We start from the raw sequence: 21845 nt of genomic DNA on the forward strand, positions 1-21845 counted from the left end.
AGCAGAATTCCGGCCCTCTGATGATTTACATCCTGGGCTGTCAGCCCCTATGGGGCAAAATCTGAGACCCACTGCAAGATTCTACCTTTGCTATCTTTATATAACTATATGCTATAGATATATAAATAGCATATATATATTCATACTCATCATATACACACATACATGCATACACACATGTTCACACACATATCGCACACACAAACATGTACAGATACACATACACACATAGACGCATACACGCATATTTACACATATATCACATATATACACAACATATGTATATACAAATACACACGGCTGTGCATGCATACACACGTACACACATGCACACATATACACACATATATACTCACATACACACGTAGACACACGTAGACACACACACACATTAAGCACACATTCCCGAGTGTACGGATATTCCTGTGCGTGTGGATGTGTGCAGAGACACTCCTACAGGACACGTACTATGTATCTAGGCTTCTCTCCCACTTCTCCCTGGCATACCACATACCACCTTGTGACATGACGGTCAGGTGAGCTGACTGCAGTGTCCTGACAAAGGACAAGGATGTGAACTGACTGGCTCGAAGTTCCCCCTCACGTCTGGGAGCCTCCGTGGCCTCTGTCGTTGAAGTTCGTCCTCTCCCAGGTAGGGTCAGCCCTCCCGGAGCAGAGCCAGTGGTGGGATTAACGTGGGATGACACAGGAAGTGAAGGGGCTTCCGCTCGGCCGGCGCGTGAGCTCGCGTTGCGCATCGTAGGGAACTTACTTCTCCTCAGGACCATCTTTAACTTTGGCAATATGTCCTAAAGACGCCTTACAAGGGCAATCAAGACTTAGCCAGGGGGCTAAGTGGGAGGAAGTTATAATGTACAAGGTGAGTCTTTTGAGACTCTGAAAAACCCATTAACGGAGAAGTTATTAATGTCTTTTTTTATGCGGGTATAGTGCAGAGGCAGACCCCGAAGAAACCAATCCACATTATGAAACGTTTTACAGAAATCCATTTTTAAAAATAGGAGAATGCTCTAAATGGAGTCTGGAGGTGGGAACTGGATACGTGCCTGGCCTCCTGGGCCAGCTGCGGATTTTCTAAAGAATAAAGGGAAATTCTCCTTAGCCTTCACTTTGAGACAAAGAAATAGAATGAAATCTCCTACTGTAAAATTTGATTATCTTTTCTATTTTTCTTGCTCTCATATTTAATTTTCTTCCTTTCTCACTTGTACTCCCCCTCCCCAAATCTAATATCTTCAGGCCTCTGTTAACTTGAATTTAACTTTAAAAATATCAAATTATTAAACCTTCATTAGGCATAGATGTGATATACAGTTAAGCGAGTTCCTCTAAGAATGGTGGAATAATCTTACCCCCGTAGAATACAAGGGTAGGTTTTTCATCATGACTATAAAGCCTCTGAACTATTATCAGAGGGAATGAATAAACTTAGAAATGTTTTCTTCTGTAGAGGTGACAGATTTGCATTCACTTTCATTAGTCCAAGAGCTCATTGTAAACAGAAACTGTGACTCATTCATCTTTACATCCCTTCCTCATAGTACAGACCAGGTACACAGTAAATGATCAGAAAATGCTTGTCAGGTGAATAAATTCTAAGTTCATTAAAACTACAGCTCAACCCTGACAGTAGAGACTTCCTTCTAGATGCCAGACTCTCTGGCAGAGCTGGGTCTTCAGAGATGAGTAAGATGTGGTTCTTACATTCAGTGACCTTAGATTCTGCTGGGGTCATGGAAAGAGGGGCATTTCTGCCAGTGGCGAGGTCAGGGAAATACCAGTGAATGGTTGCCAGGTAGACAAAGAGGAAAGGCATTCTGGAGAGAAGGTGACAGACAGGGTCAAAGCCAGGAAGGGATGAGGCTGCTGCCCGTGGTGCATAGACACCTGACCAGCCTACGTTTCTCCTGCCCACTGCAAGGGAGCTGGCGGAGGCTAATGCTGGAGCCCAAGTGTGTGGGGGTCAGAGTGGAGGAATGGAGGATCCATGAATCGCGCCCTGACGCCCCAGCAGGTTCTGACTAGATCTTTTTATGCTCTTGAAACACATCTTCTTAAACAATAAGATGCACACAGACACCAAGAAGTGCATGAAACAATGGAATCAGACATTCAGCAACTGCAAAAATGTTTCCTGAATCCAGTTCTTTTAATTCCTAGGGTATAGTGGTAAGAAGAAAGAAAAGTATTATAACCAAAGGAACACCAAGTAGAATTTTAAAAATCTGCACTTGAATTTGGTCCCTGTTGGTCCCATTGTCACTGCATTCTTTTGTGCATCCATAATATCTTTAAAGGCAAACCCAGAGGGACATATTTTAGGTAAAAAGCCTGTTAGTGACTCAGTAGATGATGAGTTTGTGATGACTCACCACTGCCCACTCCCCCTGAACAGTTTTCTGGCTGCTGGTTTAGGGATGTAAGGGGGGGTATTCAGGCAAAAGTTTAGCCTTCTTTATGGTCTTTGATAAAGCACTATTTTTACTTTTTAAGAGAGAGTGTTGGAATAAGTGATCCTTTTATTTTATTTTTTATTTTTGTTAATTTATTTTTTAAAGATTTTGTTTATTTGCCAGAGGGAGGGGGAGAGAGAGAGAGAGAGAGAGAGTGAGCAAGCGCATAAGCATGGGGAGAAGCAGGCAGAGGGAGAAGCAGGCTCCCTGCCAAGCAAGGAGCCCAAAGCGGGACTTGATCCTAGGACCCTGGGATCATGACCTGAGCTGAAGGCAGATGCTTAATGATTGAACCACCCAGGCATCTCATTTTATTTTATTTTTTAAAAGATTATTTATTTACTTATTCATTGGAGAGAGAGAGAGAGAGCTGGAATGGGGAGGTGGGGAAAAGGGAGGGACAAGCATACTCTGCTGAGCATGGAACCCCACACAGGGCTCGATCTCACAACCCTGAGATCATGACCTGAGCCAAAACCAAGAGTCAGAGGCTAACCAAGTGAGCCACCAGGTGCCCCAAAGACATCTGAAAAATGTGTTTTAACTTCTTAAAAAATAATCACACCCGGCATGGGGCTCGAATGCACAACCCTGAGATTAAGAATTTCCTGGTCTTCTAACTGAACCGGCCAGGTACCCCATAAGTGATCCCTTTAGTTCTCCGATTCTCAGACAGTGGCAATTTCTTATTTGATCCTTATTTTTCATCAAAGAATAACCTTTACCTTTTCTTTTTATCTGGAAGTTAATTTGTCTTCTACCGTTTTTTCCCTCCCTTCTTTTTCTTTGCTTTTCCTTTTTTTCCCCTTAATTTTCTTTTCTTGAGACAGAAAAAAAAAATAAAGAGACACTTCCCTTTGGTGACAACTGAAGTTAAAATACAGATATGAGAACGATAACCTTTAATAGTCTGAGCTGTGCTGGAGAGTTTAAAGAGGATGTTTTTGACTCAACTGAATTTTAAACTTACTGAGGTGGGTTTTAACCTTTTATTGAGAATCTGATAAAAACAGTTTCCACCTCTGCTCAACCCCCGCCCCCCCATTTTGCATCTAGTAACAGGAAACCATCTTTCTCCCAAAACCCACTTGGGGAGCTTGGGTTGGGAATGCTTTGCATACACAGGAATCCAAGGTGGACCAGGGACGGGCGTTTGTCCACACACATGTTGAGTTCATTTTAAGCACAACCGCTGTTTCTTTTCTTTCTTTTGCTTTTTCTAACTCCCCTCCATAACATGCAACCCTCACATGGGGGCAATTCACAGTTTTGCCAGGTGGCTAGTTGGACGCAGCACGTGTGTCGTCTTGTGTGCTCCTTGGAGAAGGGCCATGGTCCCCGCTGCGGGCCACTCAGCTGGGAAAGGCCTCTTGCAGATTTCAAGCTGCAGGGAAAATGCAAACCAGGCTTCTGGGTTCCGAAATAGTAATAAAACTTGGCCAGGAGTGCAGCTGTGGGTAGGTCCCCCCATTGAAAACCTTTTTACTTTATGAGATATCCTAAATTGTCTGCTCTGAGTTTTATAGGATAAGTCAGAAATCTCAGATTCTACTTACTGTGTAGAAAAGACGGGGACTGAGCTCAGGTGGACGCTTGGTGGCTGTCTCTAGCACAGTGGGGATTCCTTACACGGTAGGGAGTGCTCTGGGCAGATAAAGTTTGTGAACTCTGGATTTAGGGAGGGGGAGTTGAACAGCAGTCTGTGTGGGAGGAATACACATGACAGAAGTGTGCCTGCATGTGTGTGAAGCGTATGTGTGTGACTTGTTCCCCAGCCAGGCTCTCTCTGTGGCTAAGGTTCATCATATTTCAATCTTCAAGAAAAGAACGAGAACTTAAGACATTAAAACAGTACCCAGTGTTACTCAAACATCTGGTTCAGCAGGGTGACTTTTAGGAGGTAAATATTGCTTTCTTAAGAACTAAACAGTTTCATTTTGCGACTTCAAGATGTCAGCAATGAGGGGCCCTGTTCGTATTGTATCTCTTAATGCTTGAAATAATGCACACAGAAAACAAAGTACTTTTTGTTGAAAGGACATCCTTGTAAATACTATACATCGTGAGGTTTGGGGGTACCCCTCAAGGGTTCCACACTGTAATGATTGCAAGAAGATTCTCTTTTCATTTTTCACCCTGGTGAATGGTATGATTTGCATGAATTCTGCAACTTGTAGTTTTTGATTTTGAAATGGGACAAGAGTTCTCACATACCGACATGTGTGAGAAGGGGGAACATCTTCAGAGGTCAAGTGCACCCCTGTTGTTTGGGCTGCCAAGGAGGCCCCATAGTGATGATCGCCTGGACTCTGGATGATTGAGGAACTTAAGGTGGTTCTTTGAGACTTCCTGCCATTCCACCTGCAAGTCTGGATGGAGGGATCATTGATCTGATTGATCAAAGATTCTCCTCTTGGTGACTTCCTTCAATCCCAAATCATTACCACATTTGGTCTGAGCACTGCCATACTAGCAATGCAGTGGGAAATACAGCAGAGTGGAAAATGAGGTCATTTTCTCTTGCTCGTGCTTTGTTCATTCTCCCAAGATGGCTCTTGCTGGTAAGCACTGTTAGTAGAACTAGGAGATGTGTTCGTTTCCTCTTGCTGCTGTAACAAATGACAGTACGCTTAATGAGGTCAAATGAGGAACAGATGTGGACTTTGGTAAGGAGGCACTCTATTTGAAAGGATTATTGCAAGAGAGGTGGAGTGACTATTGCCATAGGGAGAACATTCTCTCCCTGAGATCTGTAAGCATCTCCAAGGTCAGGCAGCAAAAGGCTTCTCTTTCATAAGAATGAGTGAATAAGGCTATTGGTAGAAGCAGGCATGTGCAGTGGGATGACAGGACAGTAGATCAGAGAGTGTTTTATCCTGAGGTTGGCCTATTCTTAAGATAGGACATTAAGGAGGGGCTCTGGCTGAGGCTGGGTCAAGTTCAGGGACGTGGAGGAAGGAGAGAAAGAGGACGGAGAGAAAGTTAACTGATGTTTAGTCAACATGGATTTTATTCTAATTGTCAATGTGGACAAAACAGTCCACTCAATCATGTATGAGGCAAAGAACAGGGATTTGGAAGGTCCATGTCTGGCCCTGTCTCAGGTAAATAAGAAGGGCATCCTTGTGTCTAATCTAAGTCACTTGGGGAAGAGGGGTTCTTTGCTGTTTCCCAAAGCACATAATACCAATATGAGTTTTTCAGTTGGCTGTTTTTCAGGGTGACAGGGCTTAGGTAAAATTCAAAGTTGTCAGGGTCTTAAAATAATGCAAATGTATCATCTTACCTTCAGGAAGATGGAAGTCTGACATGGGTATCATTGGATTAAAGTCATGGTGTTGACAGGCTTGTGTTCCCTTCTGGAGGCTTTAGGGGAGGATATACTCTCTTGAACTTTTTAGCTTCTAGAGGCTGTAGCATTCCTTGGATTGTGGCTCCTTCCAGTCTCCAAAGCCAGCAATGGATGGTAGAGTTGTCCTCATGTTGCCTCACCTTGACACCGACCTTCCTGGCTTGCTCTTCCACAACATAATCCAGGATAATCTTCCTATCTTGAAGTCAGTTGATTAGTATCTTAATTCAGTCTGCAACCTTAATTCCCTCATGCCACATAAAGTAACATATTCCCCCGGTTCCAGGAAAACAGACCTGGACATCTGTGGGATTATAATTTGCCTAGCACTATACATCTCTTGAATAATTCATGGAAGGTACAAAAAGACCTATTTTCCCAAATACTACTTTTTTGAGTACTTACAATTTTTTTTTTTGACTTAAGGCAACAGCTCTCAGACTTTTTTCATCTTGGGTCCTTTCTACATTCTTAAAATTCTTAAAGACGCCAAAGAACTTTAGTTTAGCTGGGCTCCATCTATTGATATGTACTACATTAGGAATTAAAACGGAGAAAATTTAAATACACTTATTTATTAATTCATTTTAAGTGTCCATAACAAAATGTATTGCATGTTAACATGAATAACATTTTAATTAAAAATAAACATATTTTCTAAAACAAAATTTTAGTGAAAAAAGTGGCCTTGCTTCATATTCTTATAAATCTCTTTGGTTTGACAGAAGACAGTTGAGTCTCATATTTGATTCTTCATTCAATTTCTTGCAAGATGCTGTTTTGGTTGAAGTATATGAATAATATCCAGCCTCACACAGATATATAGTTGGAAAATGGGGGGGGGAGGGATGTTTCAATTACAGATAATTGTGGGTATACGTCTTTAATACAACATCAGAATTTGACAAGTGAGACAGGTGGTGGTTTTTAAAAGGTTAATTGCAATGTGGAATATAAAAACACATCAAATAACTTTTTATAATCTATTACTCTAATGTCCAATGGTTTGTATTTTGAATAGATCTTACTCATGCATGGTTTTATAATCCCATTCATGATAATTTGGAAAATATTGATCCATAGAGTTATGAAGATCATCTAATTAATGAATTTTTAGTATATCAAAACCCACATTTATTAATATCACTGTTAATTTTATCAGAAAAAAACTAAGTTTTAGGGATGCCTGTGTGACTCGGTTGGTTAAATGTCTGCCTTCGGCTCAGGTCATTATCCCGGGGTCCTGGGATTGGATCCTGCATCCAGATCCTTGCTCAGCAGGGAGCCTGCTTCTCCCACTGCCTGCCACTCCCCCTACTTGTGCTGTCTCTCTCTCTGACAAATAAGTAAATAAAATCTCAGAAAAAAAGAGAAATGGTCCATTATTAAAAAAACAACTATGTTTTGAAAAACTCATATAGACAATATGAGGTTTCTAAGTTTTTATTTTTTTCTTGAAAGCTCAAATTTTATTATTGGCAACAAATCTGCCTTTTCCCCTGTGTGGGCATTTGCACTAATAGTGCAAAAGCAGAAGTGGATAAAACTGCTGGTGCCTGCCCATGAATCATGGCCGTGATCGCAAACTGGACTGACAGTCATGGCGTTCTTCCCCACTCCATGCAGCAGAAGTAAAGAAATAAAATCAGTTTCCCTTAAGCAGGTTCATGATGAAATAGCAAAAATTATTATTTTTATTAAATCTCCATCCTTTAGTACATGTTTTTAGAACCATTCATTAGTAATGAAATGACAAGTATGTATATTGAGTTCTGCTATAGACCAAAATTTGATGGTCATCTCCAAGAAAAGACCTTGCGCTGTTGTTTGAATTGTGAGAATCTTTTTGGTGGACTTGAGAAAATGGTGGACAAACTATGGTTTTTTAGACTTGGGTATTGGCAGATATTTTCTTAAAAATGAGCTCAATAGGTCAGTCATTTCAAGGAAGATAATCAACACTGAGAAAGGCAAATATTTCAGCATTATTTAAAAAATGGTTTGGCCATATGGACCACTGAAAGTTCTTGGGGACTTCTAGGGTTGCTGAACATACTCTTGGAGGACCTTTTTATTTTTATCTATAGAAGGAGATGAACAGTATGACCTTTGCTTACCTTAGTACAACTCCATTTATCAGATTATCTAGTTACCAGATTGTCTTTGTCATGAGAGAACCAGGCAAGACATAGGCAGGTTATGGTTAGGAAATTGGAATAAGAAAAGTTTGGAGAATGAATGGGACCCAAGAGAGCAAAATAGAAAGGCCCAAGTTATCTGTCACTGTAAAGATACTCTAAGAAGCTAGGAACCAGCCTAAAGGCAGCTGGTTCCTTGTGAAATTGAAAGGGGTAAGGAAACTCATGACACTTTGCATGGCCTTTTGCTGAACTTTTTGGGACACTTGTTTCTTCATAGAGTGGAGAGAACAAGGTCTATTTCATAGTCTGATTGTCAGCATTCAGTGAAGGAGTGAGGATAACTTGACACGCTCAGGGTGGGCACTCAGTGATGGAACTGTTACCAGTATGACTTCCTGAGCTTGTACTCAGCTTCTTTGCTCTCCAGATCTTTGTGCAGACAGTGCTCACTGTTGTTCTGAGACCTGTGGTGTTTAGAACCCACATGTGCCAGACCAACCATCCCTTCTTCTTCCTGGACCCCAGATCTTCATCACACTGTGGGTTTGTCTCATTCTAGCTCACTCCTTATTACGTCCGTCCCAGGAGACTCCTGGTCTGGAGACATATACTCTTTGGTGTTCCTTTGAGGGGGGTTCACCCCCTGGATCAAGGGCAGTGCACCCTTCTGGACTAGCAGAACTTCGTCTTTCCAGTTAGCCAGTGGCTTGGAGAAGCCAGGATCTTCCCATGTCAAGGTGATTTGTACTTTTCAGATGTAGGGTCAGAAGTCCCTTTTTAGTGACTATCATTTATGATAGAATTTAATCTTGAAGCTATATTCTCCTCATGAAGGAAGTATTAGTCACATTTTAGAGATTGCTTATAACGATGTCACAATTCTACTAACTACCAAAGGGCCAAGTGATTTGCAGGTGCTGTCTCATTTAATCTTCCCTGAGCCTCTCCAGGGAGCTGTGGTGATGCCCTTTTAATGGAGGCTGGTGTTCTGTGGGAGGGTGGACAGGATAGACCTATACCACTAGTTTTGAGGGAAGTTGGATTTCCGATCCAGGTTTGCCTCATTTTTACAACACACTGTCCCCTTTTCCAAAGATATTCCTGTTGCTATGATTTTCTTCAACTGCTTAGTACAGTCACAATTAAAATTCAAGCTTCCTTCCATGGAGTGCTTCTCATTTTTGTTGGAGTCCAGGCTTCCTGACATGACTTTTGGCCAGAGATGAACTTGACTATCAGTTAAGTTTTTTCGCAGTTTGGGGAGACATCCTTCAAACTCTGTTGCCCTCACAGCATGGTGTCTGTCCCTGCCTGGGCAGCTCAGCTTCATTTGTCCTTTGGGTGCATCTGGGGGCGGAGGCAGGGTGGTCTTGGTGGCACTCTCAGGGCTGACTCCCTGCCGGCGTCCGAGCTTCCAGATACCACGGCTGCTCAGCTTGCCTGTGCGGAGCCAGCAGTGGTGAGGCCATAGTCAGCTCTGGGGTCCTACCTGGTGCTGGCCCTTGACCAGGGTTCAGGACATGTGGAATTTTGGAGGGGCCATAGTCAGGTTGCTGGTTGGCAAGGAGAAGGGTTGCACTTGTACTACGTGGTGAAAACATTGCTGGCTGCATTTCTGCACTGAAGCTCCTCTGAAAGTTTGGGTTTTCCTAATAAAAATAACTCCTGGAGGGGCGCCTGGGTGGCTTAGTGGGTTAAGCCTCTGCCTTAGGCTCAGGTCATGATCTCAGGGTCCTGGGATCGAGCCCCGCCTCAGGCTCTCTGCTCAGTGGGGAGCCCACTTCCCCCTCTCTCTCTGCCAGCCTCTCTGCCTATTTGTGATCTCTGTCTGTCAAATAAATAAATTCCGGAAAAAAAAAATAACTCCTGGGGCCAGGGATGCCTTCCTTCTTCTGCACTCTCAATGGCACCCGCTTGGTCGCTGACGGTATGGCTGTGCACCACTGACGTTGCCAGGCTTAGCCGCATTGTTGACGTGCTGTGGCCCATCCATCCCGAAGTCAGACTACCCACTTCCAGCAATAAATACAGTGCAGCCCCGAGGGAGTTCATTTATTCCAGCAGCCAGGTGTTCAGGCCTCAATACCTCTTCCCGAACTAGAAAAGTAATGTTTTCCTATTTGTCCCTCTTCAACTAATCCGAAATTCTCCAGGCATTATCTGTAACTGCTGAGTCTTAATGCTGCCTTTCAAACTTTAATCAGCTACACGAGGCAGATGTGCTCGTCTCCTGTGAATTTCTCATCACTTATAAGTGCCAGTTTGTAGTTTTAATATCATCTCAAATGTCAGGGTTCTGGCATGATTCTAATTTTAGTTCCTTTCTATCTTTCCTCCATTGTTTATAGAAACGGCATAAACACCTCCCCAACCCCGCATTTGGTAGGGGCATGCAAAGCATCTGGTCACATGTGCCTTGGAGTTCTGAGTTCATCTGGTTCCTTGAAGATGTTTTTAACTTTCTTTTTAATCTCAAGGGAGATTACCTTATAGACAGGAGATGTTTAGTTGGTTCCTACGAGCAGCTGTTGGAAGAGCAGGATACGCTCTTTGTACAGACTTTCATGCTTTTGGTTCCTCGGCACTGTCGACTCATGCATATTATTAAACCGTAATTAATGAGCTGTTGGGCTTATTGAAGGTTGTAGTTTGCCTGTAATTTGGCTTCATCAAATAGCATTTTCCTTCCCCTTGGAGCATGAGTCCAGGATGGTCTGGCGGTTCTGGGATGTTCCCTGTCTTAGCCTCCTCCCATCATTTTCCTCCCATCCTTACCCTATGGTTTTTGTCTCCCTCTCTACACCTCGTGGTTGTGAGACAGAGGTCCAGCTCTGCCCCAGCTTCATATTCGTGCTTCAGGCTGGGGGAAGTGGGAGAGCCAGCAGCCTGCCTCCGGCAGAGACTCTATCTGTCCTTTTTGGGGAGGGGGTGGCACCTCCAGGAGTTTCTGTCTCCTCACACGGGGCCAGAGCTCTCTCATGACTCTGTTTCTCACCTCTATAGCCGCTACTCATGCATGGGAAGCTGTGAGACTATTTCCAGCAGCACGGGTTGCTGCCCTGAACAAGACTGGGATTCTTTAGGAAGCAATGGGAGGGATACTGGTGTACAATCTGCCTAAGATATCCATCTCAACTTAATCCCCTCCTGAGCCTAATGATCAATCTTTCTTTCATCTGGCCCCGCCTTTGGGTAGTTTTGGTATTCTCGTTTCTGATATATGCTTCCCTAGACTCTCAGTGTTTTTCTCATTAACCTTACGCCATTTCTCACTCTGATTCCTTAACTTGGTACAAATTCTCAAGTATCTTGACTCCATCTTTGAGGTGCGTGGTGCATATCCTGAGCTATATCCGTGGTTCTTCGGTCTGGGAAGAAGACACATTCCAGGCTTGTCTCATACCCAAAAGCCTCCTTCTTTTCCTGTCCATGTTTCCATATTGAACCTCAATATATGAATTTTTATGGGATCTAGCCCCTTGGAACCTCAGCCCTCTTACCACCCATTCTGAAGTCAGCTGTGTTCTTTGGACCATTGCAAAGTTATATATCCCATGACCTTTAAATACCTCCGAGAAAGTCTCAAAAGCTTTAAGCAGTGGTCCTCCCTAGAGACCACAAAAGGAGGAACTCATGCCAGGTGTTTTCTATATTATGTGTGTAAACTCTGAGCACACTCTAGACATGTGCCCTGGACTTAATGTATTTGAATTGTCAGGAGGACCTGGGAGAGGCTCCAATTGAGGATTTGTCCTCTGGTCATTGCTGCTATTCTGTTATCACCCGGGTCAGGGAAGGCTGATGCAATTATTTGGACAGGAAATCTGAATTAGAAATTTTCTCTCCAAGTAGGATGACTGCTGGGTAGAAACTTTGGATTCTGGAGCTAGAAGGGGACCTGGACACCATTGGTCAAATGTCTGTGTTTTACAAATGAGGATGCCTTGCTTTAAGGAGAATGAGCTACTAGAAGTCATACTGGAAATTGGGCAGGTTTAGGCTTAGAATCAAAGTGTTTTTCTGCCTGGTCACAGGATTTTGCCCTTACATTATTTTTTTAGGGGACAGGCATCGTCCTTCTACCCTGTCCCTTTCACTTAGGAATGCTGGAACAACCAAAAGACTGACTAGCTGAAGGAGCATCAGGTACTAACAGGTTGAATCGAAACAGTTTTGTGAAGACATTAAAGGATCTCAGTTATAACTTACATTTTTTATCATGTTGAGCCCCTTAGTCTCCCCTCCTTCTGCAGGTACAGTATTTTGTTACTATGTGTTACATCATGGCAGTTGCTTTATATAATTAACTTGGAAGGGGAAAAAAAAGATGTTGATTTCAAAGGAAAGTCAGAAATGTGTTTAATTCACCTTAGTGACTTACTTTATTTAGTGCAAAATCTTCCATATACAGAGAGATCAATCACATCACAGATTTTCTTAATTGCACTTTACTCTTGAGTGCAATTAAAAGCATTGGTGCTGCCCTGTTTAATGCTTATAGTCTAAGACTTCATTAGCAGTTACTCTGGATTGGAGTCCTATGCTTGAGAAAGTGCTTTTCAAAGATACAGAGACCTGGGTCCCACTTTCCTTTCCTACACCCTTTAGATTCTGGATTAATTGGTCTCAAGTATGTGCTGGGCATTAGAATTATTAGAAGATAATGAAGCAAATAGTAAGAACAACAAGACAAACTCCCCAGGTGATGCCAAAGTACAGTCAGGGAAGAGATGCACATTTTCATGTGTTTATCAAAACATTACTTAGATTTAAGGGATCAATTTTCATGACTTTAATATGTATTTTATTTTTCTATGTGAAATTCTAGATTATTTGGTCTAATAAATCTGAATACAGACTTGTGCTATCTGTAGTAAATGTAGATATTGTGCTCAGTGGTATCTCTCCTGCAATCACGGTTCACTGTAACTGCTTTTTAGGGCAGATGACTCAATCAGACTTTATGGAGGGAAAGCTGGACTGAGAGCATAAGTAGAAAAAAGGTGGTGCGATTTCATGTGTCATTAAATGATTCAAATCATTATTTAACAAAAATAATTAGTTCTCGGCAGATAATGATAGTTTTTCCTCAATATCCATTCTCCCTTCTTCTTTAATCATAGAACTTCCAAATGCTAGCTGGGAACATAATTTCCCAGGATAAAGATGAAATTCCCTAATCTCTTTCACAGCTGTTATGGCCATATAATTAAATTCCAGCCAAAGTGCTGTGAACAGAGTGGTAGAGGCATCTTCCAGTAAAGATCCTTAAAGGGAGGGAGAATACACTTCTGCCCTTTCCTCTCTCCTTCTGACTCCTTCCTTCTGGACGTGTTGTTAGAGCTGAGGCAGCCATCTTGATCCACAGGGTATCTGCTGTGTGGCAAGAATGGCCGAGATCCCACAGGTTGTGGAACCATCATACGTTGTCTACCTGAGAGAGAATAAATTACTTCTTGCTTCAGCCACTGTTATTTTGTGTTTTCTGTCTCATTAAGCTCAAACCAAATTCCTTGCCCATTCTGAATTATAGCTGGATGTGTCACTGTTGATGAGGAGAGAAGCGTAGTGAACAGAGGGTCTAAGTCTCTAACGGTATTCTGAAAATACTAGGGACTAAGAAAACCTATTTGATGCTGTTGATACTCTTTCAGAGTATTGATCTTTCATCCATTCTCTGGTCTGTTTTAATTATATTTTGGCTTCACTAGTTGTCTTAATATTTCCTTTTTCAATTTTGGTGAGTTCTAATCAAAGTTGGCAAAACCAGGAGGCAAAAGAGGTGATAAAGTCTGCTTTCTCGAGTAGGTGGAATTACTTCCCAAAAGTCTCAGATACCACTGCCTCCAGGCCGACACCTGTCATATGGGTTCTAAGCACAGTGTGTCTTCTCAAGAATGAAATTACTAGTCGAATGGGTTACTCCTGAAGACTAACAGAAATTATCTTTCAATCCAGATCCAGCATGTGAGTTCAGTGAATAAACACCGAGATTTTGGTCTGTGATGTCTGTGATTGCATAGTGGCTTTGATAAATTAAGAACTGTGTCTTGAAACCAAAAGTACATATGTAGGGACCAGCATCAAACCCAGCTAAAGGATATTGAAATGACCTAGAAACTCTATGGTTCGATTAGTCAAAATGATAGTGCATTATCAGGTGAGAACCAGTCACTCCCTGTCACTGCACAGAAATCAAGTGGCTGTGACATGGTTAGAGAGGCACTACCAGTGAGAGAGAGGGAATGTGGTCTTTCACACCATTTGGGTAATTATTCAAGCTATCCACCTACTCACCCCCACAGGCCACCATGGGACTCTGTACATGTCATATGCTCAATTAGTGTAAAAGCACTGGATGAATTAATGTATTAGAGAAAATGTTAGTCTCAGAATTTAGAAAGAGGTTGAAATCAACAGTGTTCAGTGTGAACAAAAAAAATGCATTGAGGGTTAAGAAGAATAGGTTATATAAGAAATTGAAAGATTTCACAATTTGAGAGAAAGGAAGTTGAAGACAGGATCATGGTTACAAAGCATCTGTTGACATGAAGACCCGAACAAAATTGTATGAATTAAGATGTGTTGCAGATTTCCTGATTTACACAGAACAAGGTAAATAGGAAGAGTGCATATGGTGGATGAAAAAAACAATAAGAAAAGGATTTTACTGTGGATTGATTCCAGAAACTTAAAGTGGTTAATCAAATTATTCCAATAACAAATGATTCACAGTATTTTGACTGACTCAAACCTGTCGCTGAGGTAAACAGTTTATCACAGAGAATAGTTAGTAGCAGAAACTATTTCACTGAACTCACTAGCTCTGTCTAGCTCAAGTGTTACAAATACATAGGAAACTGCACAATTCTTCTAATTTTTAGGTACTGAAAGTCAGAGTAATGATTAATTAGATTGGGAATTTGTCTCTGTAGTAAAAGATGATCTTGACAATAGAGGGGAAATAATGGAGTTTCTATTCTAAGAAACATTCTCCCCAAAGCAATCTTGCCGTTACTAGGACTGGGTAAGCAAATTTTGAAGGTATTCCCTTTAGATTCCTAAAGAATAGTGAACTTGTGAAAATGAAGAAATCTCAGTTTTAAACACTAAAATAAGGAAGAGATAAGGGTAATAGTCTTTATGAGATGCAAACCCATCAATGACACCTTCAGTTTTATTTTAGTGAAGGGAAGGGAGGATTTTCTTGCCTGTGTCTACCCAGGCACAGAGAGCAAAATACATTGAGTTAATTATGTAAGTCATATATATTTGAAAGCCTGTTTGGGGCCCATAATTTAGTTGGACTGCCACTCAGATCCTCTGCATACTTTCCATTTTAAAATTTTATTTCCCTGTGTAATTGGAGACTATAAATAATGACAACAAACTGATTTATTTGTTTTTCAAAATAGGCAAAATCAATGATCACATTCTGCACTGGTAGATGTGAATTGATGAGTAACTATCTGGTGGGTTTCCTTCATGTGAACAATTGAATGGATGACAGCATCTTTGAACTTTTCTCTCCTTTTTTTTTTATTCTTTTAAAGATTTTATTTATTTATTTGACAGACAGAGATCACAAGGAGGCAAAGAGGCAGGCAGAGAAAAGGGGATGGGAAACAGGCCCCCTGCTGAGCAGAGAGCCCAATGCGGGGCTTGATCCCGGGACCCTGGGATCATGACCTGAACCGAAGGCAGAGGCTTAACCCACTGAGCCACCCAGGCATCCCTTCTCTCCTTTTTAAATCCAGATGACAGAAGTCTCTCTCGAGTCTAGGCAAAGTCATAGACACTACACCCTCCCCTCATTTTAAAAACTCAAATGATACAGTTCCTTCTCAACTCATTCTATGTTACCCAAATCGTCAGGCTATACGCAGAAACTTTGACAGGTATTTCAAACGTGTATTATTTCATATTTGTATGTATGTAAAGGCTTGCTTTCCTCATTGAAGAGTCTAAATAATTTGTAGAATTTTCAAATATGTTCTAAGCAATCAAGTATTCCCATTCTTTACATCTTAACATACTCTTAGAATAAGCTGGGTGATTTTCTTCATAGACCACTTTATTGAAACAAGAGAAGTAAAAATATACCATCAAGCTTGACTAAGGATGTAGAGATTTAAAATTCATGGTAGACCATCACTACTCTTAAAAATGGTTTCGGTGCATATGGGCTCCCCTATACTTAGACAATAATTGTGGGAACTTGAATGGTGACATTGTATGGCAAGAGAATCCTTCATAACTAGAAGTCCATTAGAGGTGATCTCTTTCAAGCTCTCATCCTATTTAAGATTAATTAAAAGTAGTTTATATTATTATATCATATTATAAAAATTTTGAGAAGCACAGAAAAATATAAAGAAGAAAACACCATAGAAGTGTCACCGTTTTTGAGATTCTTTCTCCCTCTTCTTCTGCATCGTCCCCTCCTCTCCCTACAAAATAAGTAAATAAGTCTTAAAAAATCTACAAACTTTACTGCAAGGTTATTATTGGTATATTGAAAAAGCTATTGATTTTTGTGGATTTGCCTTATGTGTACCCACTTTGCTGAACTTCATCATGAATTAGGAGAGGTTTTTCAGCTTCTTTATGTAGACTTTCTAGATGTACAGCCACATTTGTCATTAATAATGACACTATTATCTCTTCCTAATTATTGTCATCTGTCTTTAAATTCATAGTAGCATACAGAACAATGCTAAAAAAGAGGGATGATTATACCCTTCCTTTAATGAGGTCGACTCTCATTGACTTAATAATGGCAATGGCTTTTGGTATGAAATTGTTGCTGGGTCCCATGTTTTTAATTCCTAGATTTTTTAATGCTTATAAAATCAAGAATAATGGCTAAGCTTTATTAAATATTTTCTTAACCCCAAGTCGAGGCAACCACAAGGTTTCCCGCACTTGAGTTAATAATATCATTTCGAGGCTGAAACTTTTATTAAAGCATCCAGGCATTTGCTCTTGATTTTAGTGGATCATAAATTGGCTAGTATTTCCGTTAGGACTTCATATATACATACAGCAATCTATGAGAATGAGCTCTAGATTCTGTTTTGTTTCTTATCAAACTTTGAGATTAGGATTATAGTGGATCTGTAAAATGAGTTGCTCAGCTTACTTTTTTCCCTAGATGTTGAAAGGGCATATAAATAGGTAGAATAATCTAACATGTTAAAGTTTGAAGTAACTTGCCACGTGCCCAGAGACGTATTTGGAAGTGGTCTTTTCCCTGTGCATTCTTTGTTTATAGATATATGTTTGTTTTCTACTTCCTTTTAATTGATTTTGGCTATTTTATATTGCTCCAGGGAAATGTCCCTTTCTTTGAAATATATCAAATAATTAGCATGAAATTATACCAAGTATTCCATATTAAAAGTTATTTTAACTTTTTCTTTACTAATTTTGATTTTTTCTTAATTTGGTGTTTCTGTTATTTAATTTATTCCCTAAGAAGCAATCTCTGTATTAGTTAAATATTAATATTACATTTTCCTACACTTATTTTTAAATTCTTTTCTATAATGCACAATGTATTATATTCTGGTTAACATAATTTTAATATTTTATTTTTTAAATTTTTCTACTTTTAAAATTTTTTTTAAAAAGATTTTATTTATTTATTTGACAGAGAGAGATCACAAGTAGGCAGAGAGGCAGGCAGAGAGGAGGAAGCAGGCTTCCCGCTGAGCAGAGAGCCCGATGTGGGGCTCGATCCCAGGACCCTGGGATCATGACCCGAGCCAAAAGCAGAGGCTTTAACCTACTGAGCCACCCAGGCACCTAATTTTAATATTTTAAATGACTACTTAAGTTATAGTGATTTCTTCATTTAAAAAATATAATATTCTGGGGCGCCTGGGTGGCTCAGTTGGTTAAGCGACTGCCTTCAGCTCAGGTCATGATCTGGAGTCCAAAGATTTAGTCCTGCATGGGGCTCTCCACTCAGTGGGGAATCTGCTTCTTCCTCTGGCCCTCCCCTCGCCATGCTCTCTCTCTCTCACTCTTTCTCTCAAATAAATAAATAAAATCTTAAAAAAAAATAACATTCTAAGCTCTGAAATATTTTGTGGCCTCATAATTTTATTTTACAGTATTTTTCTCTCCTTTTTGTTCTATTGTTAAATATTTGAATAGTTTTGTAATAGTCAAGGAATTTTTTGTATTACATGAACAAATTAATTTATTATATAGTTTTATAATCAGAAAATCTGGCTTCTGTAATTTCTACTTTTATAACTATGGGCTAGATTTTTTGGCCAAGTTTAGGATCAATTTTCCAAATTTCTATTGATGATTTTTTTTTGAAGACTTATTTATTTATTTTAGGAGAACCTGGATGGCTCCATGGGTTAAAGCCTCTGCCTTCGGCTCGGGTCATGATCTCAGGGTCCTGGGATTGAGCCCCGCATTGGACTCTCTGCTCAGTGGGGAGCCTGCTTCCCACCCCCTCTCTGCCTGCCTCTCTGCCTACTTGTGATCTCTGTCTGTCAAATAAAAAAATCTTAAAAAAAACCCACTTATTTATTTATTTTAGGTAGAGTGTGTATGAGTGTGGGGAGGGGCAGAGGGAGAAGGAGAAAATCTCAAGCAGACACTGTGTGAAGTTCAACATAGGACTTGATCTCACAACCATCAGATCATGACCTGAGCCGAAACTAAGAGTCAGACGCTCAACACACTGAGCCACCTGGGGGCCCCAATATAAAATTTTTAAGTCACTAGTAAGCTGACATGCTTGATAACTCTTTGTTTTTTGCTTCTCCTTTTTACATTCTTGACTATTTTGTAGAACTTTTGAAACATTAAATGAATTAATGGCATGGCTCCTGGCATATCATAAGCTCTCAGTAGACGTAGAGGGGACAACACATAGTAATGGGTGAATGTGAACTTTAAGTCCAACTTTCTGAGTTAAAATACTGGCTCTGTCACTATTTGTCATTGAACAAATTATTACAGTTTTCTAACCTTCAATTTCATTACTTAAAAAATGGGAAAAATAGAATTATTTTATAGAATAGTTGTAAGTAATAATGAGAAAAAAAAAACAAGTATGCATAGCACCTGGCATAGAGTGAATTAAATAAATATTAGTTATTTTTATTCTTTGCAGATTCTTGAATTTTCCTTTTTTGTTCTGTAATGATTTGGAAAACAGGTGTGCATCCTGTTCTTAATGTCAGTAATGATTATCTTGTAAGTTTTTCAAAAGCACGATCTAATCTAAATTTTTCTAATTGTCAATGAGCAGCAATATAATAACTTCTTACTCTGACCTATGTAAAGCTAAACTCAGCATGCTTTCAGCAAACTCTTACCTTTTTACCATTTTGTTAATAAATATGAAATTTATTGGTACATATTATTAATAGTAAACTACAGGATTTAAAAAAATATTTGGCTTTATTTTATAAAAGATAATTTTAAAATTTTATATTAATTTTATCTCATTTACCAAAATTAATGCTTAGACATGTAACTACTCAATTTTTTTCAGTGTTCATTCTTAGATTTTTCTTTATGCTGTTCTGAATATTTTTGGCTCTTTCATTTTGATTAAATTCTTGGTCATCTGTAATATATGTTTTTTAGGCAATGTATATGAAAGCTATTTTTTCATTTTCCTAGCATGTGCCTGAAAAAATGTTCCTTCCGTTTGTAAATAAATGAGCTATTTTGATGTAGGAAATTCTCTCATTTCTTATCCAATTCTATAGACTTAAGTCCATTTTCTTCTGGAATCTAGTCTGATGGAGGAGACATATGAGGCTAATATGGTATGTCTTCTCTTGCTGAAAACCAGGAATTTTGTTATTGATCTTTGAAATTTAAAATTTTTGTCATTTTATTTTCTTCCTGGAATGAGGTGAATCGTTTTGATCTACAGAGATAGGTTCCCCCCCTCCCCCAGCTCAGGGAATTTCTCTTTAATTTCTAAATTTATCTATATCTATATCTAATCTATATCTATATTAGTTTCTTTTGCTCCTTTTGCCACTTTTCCTCCATTGTGTCATCTACTCCCAATCTTTTTATCTTTTCCTTCGCATTCTAGGTAACTTTAGTTTTTCCTTTAGTAGGAGCTAAATGTGTATAGATTCTTCCTTCTAAAAATCTCTGCCTTTGGATTTAAATTCTGCCTTTGCAGTTTTAGGGAGGATCTACAACTTTTCTTATCTCAGATTAAATCTCAGCCTTTGTCTTCTTGTCTTCGGTCTCTTTTTAGGATAGCCTATTCTATATGATTATTTTTTCAATGGAATCTATGATTTCTTGTTTATCTTTGTGAACAAGGAAAACATTTTTCTAAAAATTCTTCCTTTAATTAAAGCAAATTGTTTTCAGAGGTATGATTCTCTGAAGTCTTTAAGACTTTAGACGGTAGAATAATCATTCATAAGGGAAATGAAAATTTATTGTGTCTTATCTAGATTTAGGAGGCATTGGTCTAGTTTTAGTTTTGCCAACAGATAGAATACAAAGTCTTCCTTTTTTATTCATTTATTTGACAGACAGACATCACAAGTTGGCAGAGAGGCAGGCAGAGAGAGAGGAAGGGAAGCAGGCTCCCCACTGAGCAGAGAGCCCGATGCAGGGCTTGATTCCAGGACCCTGAGATCATGACCTGGGCTGAAGGCAGAGGCTTTAACCCACTGAGCCACCCTCGTGCCCCCAAAGTCTACCTTTAATTGTGCTCAGTGTCCACTTAGGTGCCTTGTTGAAAACTTAGAACAAAACCAGGGTCTGGTATCTTAAAAGCAGAAATTATCCGGTAAAATTCTCCTAGATTAGAATGAGCTCTTCTCTTTGCCTGCAGCTTAAGTGCTTTGTCAGCAGGATTGAGAAACTCTATCCCCCGATCACTTGTGGCTGTCCTTGGTTCTTTTCCAATCAGAAACATTTATATGAAAAACTAGAATTTGTGTCATATTTGGACACTAGAGTTTCCCTGTCTCTGCCTTCATGTGCACATCCCAAAAACGTAATAAAGTTGAGAGGTTGAATATAGAAAAAGAAAATGGCCAGACAATATATAAAAGGAGATCTGTAGCAACCAGCCCAGGAAAGAACCCATTATCCAGAGTATCCAGCTCAGGAAGCCAGCGTTCTATCAGTAAGTCAAACCTAATGGAAGTTCCACCACTACCTCTAGTAACCATACAATAAGCTTTGTAATGATTGGCCTCAAAAGGCAGGACTTAATTAATAACCGATGGCTTCCCTAATTTATTAACTCCCCTCGTATCTTGGGACCAACCAGAGAAAGCCAAATGTGCACCTTAGACAATCACATTAGTCACCCTCATTCTTAGCCTACCTCCAGCTTTCCCAGGCCAGGAGACTCCAATCAGCGCACCTCTGGAAACTTCCCTTCCTTTTTCCTGTAAAACTCTCCCATCCTCTGCTTGCCTTTGAGTTTCTACCAAATCCAAGTGATGATGGCTCGCTCTCTTGTTATAGCAAACTCTAAATAACCTTTGTCTGTTTTCATCTGACAGTCTTCATTTATTTCCCAAAATGTTACTGTCTTCTTGGTCATTAGGTTTTTGAAGTTCTAGGTCTTTTAGACTGCTAAATGAGTTTGTTTTTATGTGTATGTGGGATATGGTGGTATGGTGGTGGCCACATGTGGGGTTATAACTTTTATAAAAAAAGGTTGTGTGCATGGTAGGGTGAGGCAAGGTGGGTGGGAATGGATGATTCTGTCTGTCTATCTATTTATCTATCTATCTATCTATCTATCTATCTATGATTTTGCAGGTCCTCTAACTCCAAGCAGGAAGTGAGATAGTGGGTAAAAAGTTTGGCATTTTCCCACCGTTGTCTAAGCAGGACGTAATGTTCTACTTT

The 21845-nt window shown here is 40.0% G+C and overlaps 1 long non-coding RNA gene across 1 annotated transcript in view; it reads left to right on the plus strand.

Moving 5' to 3' along the window:
• Positions 1–1762: 1762 nt before the first annotated feature.
• The window catches only part of LOC125094811 (uncharacterized), a 79377-nt gene continuing 59294 nt past the window's right edge, over positions 1763–21845 (plus strand). Inside the window, exon 1 of the long non-coding RNA XR_007125708.1 lies at positions 1763–2190. This is a non-coding gene — a long non-coding RNA (uncharacterized LOC125094811). The remainder of the gene's footprint in view (positions 2191–21845) is intronic.

The sequence above is a fragment of the Lutra lutra genome, chromosome 3 (assembly GCF_902655055.1).
Source record: "Lutra lutra chromosome 3, mLutLut1.2, whole genome shotgun sequence".
Classification (NCBI taxonomy): domain Eukaryota; kingdom Metazoa; phylum Chordata; class Mammalia; order Carnivora; family Mustelidae; genus Lutra; species Lutra lutra.